Raw genomic sequence first — 9,406 nt, 5'->3', positions numbered from 1 at the left:
CCGCCCAAACCCTAACCCTAGCCGCCAGCTGCCGCCGCCGCCCGCCTCGCTGCTGACCCCGCCGGAGCCGGCTGCCTCGCTAGAGCCCGCTGCCGCATCGGTTCTCGCGAGAAAACCGATCGGTTTTTTTCAAAATTGAGATCTGTTTTTTTCGGTTTAGAATATTTTGCGGACGTTCGTCCGTACGTTCGTTTTAACGAACGGCTTGTGGTTTAGCCACAGACAGCGAACGTTCATTCGTTAGCCTGTTCGTCCGTTTATCTTTCTCGGATTTTCCGCGATTATTTTCGATCGCGATTTCTGATCCGATTTTTGTTCTAGTATAACTTTTCGCTCATTTATCAGAATCAGGCGATTCAAGCGCCTAGGTTTCGTCTCGAAACCCTCTTTCCATTTAACCAACTCAAACAAGTTTTTGCTACTGTAAAATTTGACTTAGGTCCACATTAGTAAACGAAGCTTGTTTCTTTCGCCGTATGAGTTTCGTTGCTTCGTTTGATTTGATTCTTTTTGCAAACCGGAGTTCTTAACTTTCTGGTTAGATCTCTTATTTGAGTTTTACACGTGCATTAGATGAGTGCTTATTGTATGCTTGTTTGTTTGCGATAGAGTACCCGGAGTGTGCCGCTTGCTTATACGAGTCTCTAGGTTTCACGGATCATCAACAAGGCAAGTAACACTTTGATCATACCTTTTTATTACCCAGTTTTATTGCATTAGATCATTCCTTAAACAATTGCATGGTTAGGATCTAATTAATATGTGGGTTTTGGGAAGTACATGAGGTAGAACCTATTACATGTTTTATTATCAAACCTTTGGGAGTTACTGCTACATTTGCTTATATTGCTATGCTATGCTAGTAGACGTGGATTGGGTGAGTGTATCCATGACAGATGTGAGATTGTTAAATTAATGGTTTACTTAAGGTGGCAACTTAAATTCACATCTGGGTGGATTGAGGCACCTGGGGAACCTAGTGTTGCCTATATTTTTGGAAATCTCGGGGTATCGTGTGATTCTCCTATGGACCGCCACCCAGGCTCAAAGGGATCATGAGATTATTCATGCTAGAAACTCCCGTGTGCAACCGAAAGTTACTATGGGCTCTAGCATAGTTGATTAAGTTGTGTGACCTCTTTCAGTGGTAGACTAGCAGATGTAGGGGATGTAGGTTAGTACTGTCTACCCAGAGTAAAGAGTCAATGCTTCTGAAAGACTGTGTCTCGGTCATCCATTTCTCAAACACCATGTAGTGCGAGAAATCAAACGGAGGAGATCGAGTCTCGCGGGGAAAAGTGCGCAAACCTCTGCAGAGTGTATAAACTAATCATGGTTAGCCGTGTCCCCGGTTATGGACGTTTTGAGTATCTAGTACCTGGATTGTCATGTGAATCTCATCATGTTACTTATTTTAATTTTGTTGGGTTAATGATGATGCTTAATTGGGATTGAGTTGGAGGAACCTTCTCAATGTTTAACAACCAACATGATAGTTAAATAAAATTTATTCGTTTGTTGTAGGGAAAAATTGGCTTTATGCAAAACTGTAACCATAGAGCTATCCACCAGCCATATATGCATGTAGTGATAGCATTATTCTGTTCATTACTCTCTATGTGTTACATTGCCAGCATATTCCATGTGCTGACCTGTTTTCGGGCTGCAACTTTCATGTCGCAGACTTTTCAGACGACAAGGTGCCTCAGGTCGTGACCTTATACTAAGTGATGCCGTTGGAGTTGATGGACTCGCTTTATCTTCCAAGCCTTCCGCTGTTATCGTTATTAGACGGCCTTAAGCCATATTTATTATAATAAGTTCTCTTTTGAGAAATTCAATGTAATAAGTGTGTGATTGCTACTCTGTTATAAATCCTTCGAGTACTGTGCGTGTCAGCATTACCGATTCAGGGATAACACTGATGCACAGAGATCAGACTGTTTGAGGTCTGGTCGCTACATAATTTCTGGCCCGGTGTGTCTTTCAGCCTGTTAATGGCCCATAAATGAGTTGGCCATTTGTAGTCGGACCTGAGTTTTGGCCTTTTAGTGACCCATTTCAGTGTTGGGCCAATTCCCGGCTCGGTGTGTCTTTCAGCCTGACGGCCATAAATGAGTTGGGCCATTTGTAGTCGGACTTGAGTTTTGGACTTTTAACGGCCCATGCTCTTCATGGTCCAATACCAGCCCGGTTTCTCTTTTGGCATGCTAAAGGCCCACAACACAGTTGGGCCATTTATAGTACGACCCGAATTTCAGCCTCTTAGCGGCCCATGCTCCTCATGGTCCAGTACGAGCCCGTTGTCTCTTTCGGCCTACTAAAGGCCCACAGTATAGTTGGGACATATGTAGCCCGACCTTAGTAAGGGCCTGTTAATGGCCCGATAAATGAAATGAGCCCACCTATTGCCCGCTTCGATGTCGGCCTATTAACGACCCGGGAGGTAAGAGGGCCGACCATTAACTTTCGGCCTGGTAACATCCCATTAACTTAATGGGCGCACTAAAGTTCATACATGTCTTTAGGACAAATTAGATAATTTGAGCCCATTACGACGAGCAATTATGCGCAGGACCAAAACCGATCAAGCAAAGGTACGGCATACAGGAAAAAACGTTGCACATCCTACATATATTACAGGAAATTACATCCACTGGGCAATCAAAGATTGATGCCAGTGCAAATAAATGAATAGAACCTAACGATCAACAACGTCACAATCTGCAACCTCAGCACGGATGACACGCATAGCATGTGGGCAAGTTCTTGCTGCTTTGCTACACTGTCTCTGATAACATTGATCAGTTGTTGTTGCGCACGAATGTGCACCTCTGATTCCTCCACCATTTCCAACATTGCTTCAGCCATTAATTGGTTCACAAACATACATTTTTTCGTTGCATTCGAGAAAGAGGAAACTGAACAGATTCAGATGGTGATTTTGGCAGGCTTGTATTATTGATAGTGGAGAGTGTCTCGACCACTCCATCATAACATAAATTAGGAGGGGAACCGAACAGATTAATCATGAGTTATTGCCATATTACCTGGCCTAGATTTATTGGAAAGAAACAATGGGGTTACCTTGCTATTTTTAGAGTTTGTCTTATTATCTTTCGTAGCCTGCATCAAATTAACACACTAGCATTGCTATCATTGGCCAAGTCAGATAATAGGAAAGCAAGATTGACACAACGAACGTTTGGGCAACTAGCCTACACCAAATTAACACAATATGGCATAGCTATCATCAGCCAGGTAAGGCAATACAAAAGCAACATTGACACAATGAATGAATGGGCAACCAGAGCAGCACTAAGATTCAGTAATGTGCATGATATGAGATAGTACACTCATACAGCTCAGTGTGCAAAACTACCAGGCAGTTTTCCTTACAAAAATCAACATTGGCGCCTTTAACATTTTGCTACAACTAATTTTAGACCAGATAAAGGTTGGATTCACGCTGATTAACAAAATACATGCTGATGTAAAAATATAGTGATATACACAGGTACTTACATCAGCATTGGAGCACAGAGAATTCCCGCAAGATATTTTCCTCGAATACGATCACAATGGAGGAAGTCTTCTATCATTTAACCTTATTTTCTAAAAGAGAGATGGGTAAGAAACATGTAGAAAATATGATCAGAATGCTATAAAATTTCATGATGCGAGGATACGCATACGCTTCTTAGAATGGAGTTGACATTCTTTTGCTGGACTAGAGTGGACTAGTTCTTTGGCCACTGGAATCTGCTTATTATCAGTGGGAGTTGGGTTTCTCTGTGCTGAGCAGTATCTATGAAAACTGGAGTTGGTTTATTATCTCCTAGCGTTTGGATCTTTTGCAAAGATCTGGTTTGTAACCCTTTAGATTCTAACATAGCCATCTTCCCCTTGCATGCCTTATATACAAGAATGGTGCTTCAATTATAAAACGTGCTATAGCAGAGATGGAATAGGTACCGAAGAATAGAAATGCATGACATATTGACATGTATTCCCTCCATCTGGAAATAAATGGACGGGTCTAGGCGTATTTCAGTTCTAGATACATCCAATTTTATCCATTTCTGTGACATGTAATCAGACGGAGGGAGTATGATGCAAGAGCTAGGGATACGACAGGTCAACAGTGTAAAAAACACTACTTGAATGGAAAACTGTATGCTAGCGGAATACATACAGAAAAACACTAAGGCAACATATGTGTGTATGATTGGGAAACTAAGATGGCATTGCAAGAGACCACTAGAACAACATTTCAATGTAAAAAAAAGAGCATGGTATGGTAGACAGATGAAGTACATACTGATGAATAACAATGCATAAGATATTCAGAAGCATGATGTCCAAACTAAGCAGATGGCATTGCGATAGAGTAGAATGACAGTACTTGAATTTGAAAACATGTTATCATGAATGGAATAGGTACTGAAAAACAGGAAGGCATGTCATATTTACATGCATAATCAGCAGGCTAAGCACAAGGCATGCAACAGAGTAGATACACTCCAAGACATTATATGCATGCTGTACACATATCAAGGGCCAAGTAAGAGCAAGGAACTTGTGGGGTGAATAGGATTCATCATCTTTCTGTAAGTCTTGTGAAGAACTGCCTTTACATGTGATACGTCTCCAACGTATCTATAATTTTTTACTGTTCCATGCTATTATATTACCCATCTTGGATGTTTATGGGCTTTAATTTACACTTTTATATCATTTTTGGGACTAACCTACTAACCGAAGGCCCAGCCTGAATTGCTGTTTTTTTGCCTATTTCAGTGTTTCGAAGAAAAGGAATATCAAAAGGAGTCCAAACGGAATGAAACCTTCGAAAGCGATCTTTTTGGAACAAACGTGATCCAGAGGACTTGGAGTGGAAGTCAAGAAACAAGCGAGGAGGCCACGAGGGTGCCCAACGTGCCCCCTACAGGTGGGCGCACCCCACCCGCCCCTCGAGCATCCACCGACCTACTTCTTCCTCCTATATATACCCACGTACCCTGAAAACACCAGAAGCAACCACGAAAAACTATTTCTACCACTGTAACCTTCTGTATCCGCGAGATCCCATCTTGGAGCCTTCGCCGACGCTCCACCGGAGGGGGACTCGACCACGGAGGGCCTCTACATCATCTCCAAGGCCCTTCCAATGAGTTGTGAGTAGTTTACCACAGACCTTCGGGTCCATAGTTATTAGCTAGATGTCTTCTTCTCTCTCTTTGAATCTCAATACAAAGTTCTCCTTGATCTTCTTGGAGATCTATTCGATATAACTCTTTTTGCCGTGTGGTTGTCGAGATCCGATGAATTGTGGGTTTATGATCAAGTTTATGAGAAATATTTGAATCTCCTTTGAATTCTTTTATGTGTAATTAAGTTATCTTTGCAAGTCTCTTCTAATTATCAGTTTGGTTCGGCCTAGTAGATTGATCTTTCTTGCAATGGGAGAAGTGCTTAGCTTTGAGTTCAATCTTGTGGTGTCCTTTCCGAATGACAGCAGGAGCAGCAAGGCACCTATTGTATTGTTGCCATCGAGGATAAAAAGATGGGGTTTATATCATATTGCATGAGTTTATCCCTCTACATCAAGTCAACTTTCTTAAAGCGTTACTCTATTCTTTATGAACTTAATACTCTAGATGCATGCTGGATAGCGGTCGATGTGTGGAGTAATAGTAGTAGATGCAGGCAGGAGTCGGTCTACTTGTCAGGGACGTGATGCCTATATACATGATCATGCCTAGATAATCTCATAATTATTCGCTTTTCTATCAATTGCTCGACAGTAATTTGTTCACCCGCCGTAATACTTATGCTATCTTGAGAGAAGCCACTAGTGAAACCTATGGCCCCCGGGTCTATCTTTTATCATATAAGCTTTCAATCTACTTTTATTTGCATCTTTACTTTTCCAATCTATATTATAAAAATACCAAAAATATTGATCTTATCATATTATCTCTATTAGATCTCACTTTTGCAAGTGGCCGTGAAGGGATTGACAACCCCTTTATTGCGTTGGTTGCGAGTTCTTGTTTGTTTGTGTAGGTGCGTGGGACTTTTGAGGAGCCTCCTACTGGATTGATACCTTGGTTCTCAAAAACTAAGGGAAATACTTACGCTACTATTGCTGCATCACCCTTTCCTCTTCAAGGAAAACCAACGCAAGCCCAAGACGTAGCACCTTGTTCCATCATATTTCTGTAAGTCTTGTGAAGAACTGCCTTTACATGTTCCATCATATTGGGTATCATTGACGTCAAGTTTGTTGGCCGTTACATTGCTCCGTGAGGTTCTTATGCAATTATATCTGACATGCATGGAAGACAACTACTAGTTAGATTTATGTAATGAGTGGCTATAGGAGACGACATAAATAGTGGGACTGGGGTTAAGTAGCAGCAACAGGTCTCAAAAACTAAAGGGAGAACACAGATGAAAGCTACAGAATATGTATCCTTTGTACTCGAGATTAACTAGATGGCACTCAAAAGTATTAAAGAACAACATAGGTAATACTAGAAGTGGTATAATACTATAATCACTAGCTTGTGGGATATCATTGGCTGATGGATGATAACTATGGAACAAGTATCTTAGCTGAACTATGGAACAACATTAACTCCTGAACAAGACCCGTAAGAGATCAACATGAATATACAGTGAAATGTGATAATCTATTTTCCATGCTTAGATGAATAATAAAGCCATAAATGTTGCACACAAGTAAGATGAGGTTACAACCTATCTGGCCGCCATCCATAGGAGTGAGCATCATGTGCTGACTTGTTGATGGCCCTGCAGTTGTTGTGACTGTCCATGTCGGGCACGCGCATTCGATGCAGGGAACTGTTGAGTGGGGACTATAGCTCCCTTCTGGTGTATGGTTCCCTTTTGGAGCAGTTGCGGTGAGTCGGAAGATGGTGTGGCTGAAGATGCAGAAAACACATAATGTTAATAACGACACATCTCTTTGATCTGAAGAAATACCCTAAGAGATCAACAACAAGGTACGAGAGTGGTCACACGTCTGTTACTGAAGACTAAATTGGGGTCACACGATTTTATTTTATTTTGGTATTGTCCGATGTACGCCGGATGGCTTGATGTCCGTCTTGTGCCTCCCAGCTGACACTGTTCGGAATCTTCCCCAAAGAGCCAGCAACCAATGGTAGAGCAGCCTGCCTCCGCCTTCGTGGCCCCGACCAAAACCCTGCTCCCCGCCCCATCGCACTTCCGTGGTTGCGCCGCCCTGGGGACAATCCACATAGACTCGCCGTCATCCAGATCCGGCGGCGGCAGTACCTTCAACCCACGCAACTCTAAGATAGCCATCTAAGCGCTACTTCCGCGGAGAACTTGCGCCCCCGCACCCTTACGTTAGACATCAGCCAATCGGCAGCCTAGGAGCTCCGCCGCCTCGATTGGTGCTGCTTCCCATTGGGAATCGATTGGCCCAGAAGAAAATTTAGACAACTCATGCCTAAATAAAGTGATTTGAGATGAGGGTGCAACCTATCTGGTGGCACGGTGAAGTAGGCAGCTCCAGCTGCCAAGTCGGTGAGGCCGGCGCGGTTGCGGTGGCGACCGGCGGCAGGGAAGCAAAGATGTCGCGACGGTCGACGGCTACGGGGAAGCAGCGCCGGGGCTCTGGACGGAACCGAAGTTGGAGCCGCTCCGACACCGTGAACAATGGTGGGGGTAAATCGGCTCCGATACGGTTCACACGGCCGCCGTCGAGGCAGCTCCAGCAGCACGGAGTAAGAGGCACACGGCCCAGCGCACGACGGCAAATGGACAGTAACTCCGGCATTAGGGAGGAGGGCGGCTGTGAATTTGGTGCGGTGGGGGTATCATGGAGGAGGGGCTGAGGTTTCGTGGCTCAGGAGAAGGGAGCTTCCGAGGAGAAGGTGATTTGGCACCCATGAGGTATGAATGGGGAGGGAATTGGGAGGGGATTGGAACCAAGTCTTATGGGCGCATTTTTCTGAAATGTGGGGGGAGTTACAGTTCTACCCCTGCCTTTAGGCTTCTCGGCTTGGGTCTATGTACTAAGGGTCGGGGATAGTAGAGTAACTTTGCTTCTCCCAAAATAGTGGGCGCAAGCGATTTCGGGGGAGGAGGGCATGTTTTTAAATATAGTGGGCATGAGTGATTTTGGGCGAGGAGAGCATGTTTTGAAATAGTGGGCGCGAGCTATTTCGGGCGAGGAGAGGGTGTTTTGCCAACCATGGTTTATGAATTATTCGGCACATGTCATTTGGGCCAAGGAGAAGGCACGCTTGGATGAATTTACGAACCTACCCTCGATGTACAATGATACATCTCCGTCGTATCTACTTTTCCAAACAATTTTGCCCTTGTTTTGGACTCTAACTTGCATGATTTGAATGGAACTAACCCGGACTGACGCTGTTTTCAGCAGAACTGCCATGGTGTTATTTTTGTGCAGAAATAAAAGTTCTCGGAATGACCTGAAAATCCACGGAGCAACTTTTCAGAAATAATAAAAAATACCGGGGAAAGAATCAACATCAGGGGGCCCACACCCTGTTCACGAGGGTGTGGGGCGTGCCCCCTCCCATAGGGCACGCCCCTGCCTCGTGGCCCCCATGGACGTCCACCGACCTCAACTCCAACTCCATATATTTGCTTTCGCGGAGAAGAAAATCAGAGAGAAAGTTTCATCGCGTTTTACGATACGGAGCCGCCGCCAAGGCCTAATCTCTCTCGAGAGGGCTGATCTGGAGTCCGTTCGGGGCTCCGGAGAGGGGGATCCATCGCCGTCGTCATCATCAACCATCCTCCATCACCAATTTCATGATGCTCACCGTTGTGCGTGAGTAATTCCATCGTAGGCTTGCTGGACGGTGATGGGTTGGATGAGATTTACCATGTAATCAAGTTAGTTTTGTTAGGGTTTGATCCCTAGTATCCACTATGTTCTGAGATTGATGTTGTTATGACTTTGCTATGCTTAATGCTTGTCACTAATGCCCGAGTGCCATGATTTCAGATCTGAACCTATTATGTTTTCATGAATATATGTGAGTTCTTGATCCTATCTTGCAAGTCTATAGTCACCTATTATGTGTTATGATCCGACAACCCCGAAGTGACAATAATCAGGATACTTCTCGGTGATGACCGTAGTTTGAGGAGTTCATGTATTCACTATGTGTTAATGCTTTGGTCTGGTACTCTATTAAAAGGAGGCCTTAATATCCCTTAGTTTCCATTAGGACCCCGCTGCCACGGGAGGGTAGGACAAAAGATGTCATGCAAGTTCTTTTCCATAAGCACGTATGACTATATTCGGAATACATGCCTACATTACATTGATGAATTGGAGCTAGTTATGTGTCACCCTATGTTATAACTATTA

This window comes from Triticum dicoccoides, chromosome 3B (assembly GCF_002162155.2).
Source record: "Triticum dicoccoides isolate Atlit2015 ecotype Zavitan chromosome 3B, WEW_v2.0, whole genome shotgun sequence".
Taxonomy (NCBI): Eukaryota; Viridiplantae; Streptophyta; class Magnoliopsida; order Poales; family Poaceae; genus Triticum; species Triticum dicoccoides.
Note: the sequence above shows the minus strand (reverse complement) of the source record.